Source organism: Carlito syrichta, unplaced genomic scaffold (genome assembly GCF_000164805.1).
Source record: "Carlito syrichta isolate Samal-C Ts95f unplaced genomic scaffold, Tarsius_syrichta-2.0.1 Scaffold304792, whole genome shotgun sequence".
NCBI classification, from domain to species: domain Eukaryota; kingdom Metazoa; phylum Chordata; class Mammalia; order Primates; family Tarsiidae; genus Carlito; species Carlito syrichta.
Window position 1 is genome coordinate 382239 of NW_007248888.1, and position 3298 is coordinate 385536.

The following is a 3298-nucleotide window of genomic DNA, read 5'->3' on the forward strand; positions in this document are numbered from 1 at the left end:
TGGCAATGAATTCATGGCTAAGTCCTTAAAAGCAAATATGGCAAAAACTGAGATTGACAGGTCAGACCTTATCAAGCTAAAAAAGTTTTTGCACAGTAAGAGAAACCATCAGGAGAGTAAAGAGGCAACCCACAGGATGGGAAAAAATATTTGCAAACTATGCATCTGACAAAAGCCTCACATCCAGAATCTACAAGAAAGTCAAACAAATTAACAGGAAAAATACAAACAATGTCACTAAAAGTGGGCAAAGGACATCGAACAGACACTTCTCAAAGGAAGACATTTAAGCAGCCAACAAATGTGAAAACATGCTCTGCTTCACTAATCATCAGAAAGATGCAAATAAAAATTACAATGAAATACCACCTCACTGGTCAGGATGGCCATCATTAAAAAGGCAAAAAACAACAGGTATTAATGAGACTGTGAAGAAAAAAAGGAATGCTAGTTCAACCTTCATGGAAAGCAGTATGGCATTTTTCTCAAAGAACTAAAAGTTGAGCTACCATATGATCCAGCAATCCCACTTCTGGGAATATACCCAAAGTATTATAAATTGCTCTACCAAAAAGACACCTGCACTTGTATGTTCATTGGAGCACTATTCACAACAGCAAAAACTTGGAACCAACCCAGATGCCCATCAAAATGGTCTGAACTAAAAAAATGTGGTACACATGCATGATGAAATACTGTGCGGCCATAAAGAACAAAATTATGTCCTTCGCAGCAACATAGATGCAGCTGGAAACCATCATTCTAAGTGAACTATCACAGAAACAAAATACTGAATACTGTATGTTCTCACTCATAAACAGGCCCCAATTATTGGACACAGGAGCACAAAGATGGGAACAACTGACGCTGAGCAATACTAGTGGGGGATGTAAAGGGGATAAGTAGCACACAACAACCCATTGAATACCACGTCCACTAGCAGGGGGAGAGAAGTCTTGCTAGAAACCCAAGCCTCACCTGCATGAAATTTACTATGTAGCAAATCCTCACATGTACCCTTCAACTCCCAAATAAAAATAAAAATGAAATCATTATGGGGTAAAAATGTCTGTCTTCAGTAAGTTAAGTATAGCATTGCCATATGACCCAGCAGTTTCACCCATGGGTATATACCCAAAAGAATTAAAAATAGGTGTTCAAACAAAAACATGTACACAGATGTTCATAGCAGCACTATTCACAATAGCTAAAAGGTGGAAACAGTACAAATGTCCATCAATGGGTGAATAAATAAATTAAATGTGACGTATCCATACAATGGAATATTATTCAGCCATAAAAAGGAATGAAGTACTGATACATGCTTTTAAAAAAATCACATAACATTTTAGTCCTTGGGTTTTATCCAGTGTGTTTTGAAGAACCTGGTGGTCTGGAAAATATTCTAGTTAAATTTACAATAATTTGTGTCACTAACTAGTACTGCTTCACGGAAGGTGCTTTTATTCCTGGATAATGAAATCTGGTAGAAATGAGTGTTATGAACAGCTGAAAAATATTGCCTACATTTTAATACATGAAAAAACTTTATTTAGTGATTAATATTTATTGCTGATTCCCTCTGTTTTGTTTTGCATTTATCACACTTTTCATTAAGAACAAAGAATTCATTAATACTAGTTTGAATAAGAAAGAGTTGAGCCCATCAACAGAAAATCCTTATCAACCCCAGTGCCCCACATGGTACATTACATCTGGTTCCAGGACATCTCAATAGCACCATTTTTCGTTTTACAGAAATAAAGACAGAGAAAGATGGAAAGACAGAGAAAGATGGAGGTGCCTCCCTCTCCAACTTTTTTTTTTTTGCATTCGGCTTTTTTTGTTGTTGTTGTCCTTACATGTTTTCACACCTGAGCAAAGTGCCATAGTGGGATTCCAGATGGGTGAGGGCTTGTCTTTCTCTTGTAATATGGGTGATAGAATATTTTGAAAGGGGGGTTAGAAAAGGCAAATCTTCATGAAGTTAGCAAAGGGCATGTATGAAGACCTAGATCTATAACTGGATTCCTTTCAAATCATCAGTACCCTCACTCCTCTGAAAGGCTGTGCTCTTCGTAGAGGTACTCGGTTTGAAGACCATTGTTGTGCCTACAGTGGAAACAGTAGGGAGTACTGATGGAGCAAATAGGCAGATTGTAGAGTTTGGGGATAGAATTCACAGGACTTGGCGAATCAGGGTAGGTAAGAGAAAGGGAAACGCAAGGATGACTACCATGGTTTTAGTTCAAGCAATCAGAAGCACTGATTTTTCAGACAAGGAACGCTGGAGGGAAGGCAGCCTCAGGGCAGTCCCTTCATAGTTATCATTTTTGTTTTTTTAAACTTTATTTTAGACAGTTTGTTGTCTGATATTTTATTAAGTTATGACAACTTTTTGGCTAATTTTATTCAAGTAGAGATTATTATTGGCACATAAGGTAACATTATCTCCAAAATGATTTTTCTTTTTAAAGTTGTATCTTTCCTTATTCCTAACACCTAAACCCCCTTACCAAACAGCTTCTCAAAGACTCAGATTCATAGAGTTTATTGTGATATGCTGAATGATATAGTCAGGTTTATTACTATTAAACATGAGAAACTGGTTCTTTAAAAATTAATTGCAGGCTTAGATATAGTAGACCCTCAACACATCTCTATGTTGTTTCTCTTCTATGGCTCTCATGGAAAAATATGAAGAAAGTGACCCATGTTTTGTACAGGTAACTCAGTGCCTGGCACATAGTAAGTGCTCAGTAAATACTGTAGTTGTTGAGTGAGTGAAATATAAGACATTCACTTACTAAAATTTTTATAAGACATTTAAAAATAAATGAAGTATTTTCATATTTATGTAATTATTTTTTATTCTAGAATTCCTATACCTCTTAGACTCACTTTATTGCGTACATATAATCCTTTATTAGTAACTGAAGCTGTAAAATGGTAGTTTATGCCCATAGTTTGTGAAAATCTTAAATGCAAGTTATCTCTTTCAAAGGTCCCAGAGCCGTCTGTTCTGCAAAGTCACACTAATTTCTCCGGCCTTCAGGCCATTCCCAGGCAGGCACGCAGGCGGCAAGGTAGGTCAGACCAGGGTCTTAACTTGAGCGGTAGATCTGATCTGCCTTTAGCGCACACTTCCGGGCCACTCCTGCACCCCACCCGTGCCCCTAAGGCGCCGTCAGTGTCACGATTCCCGGCGGGGCTGGACGTCCGCGCGTTGGAGTCTCACGGGGGCCCCTCCTTCCTGCACGCCCCCGCCCTGCCCACCGCGCGCCTCTGGCATCCACTG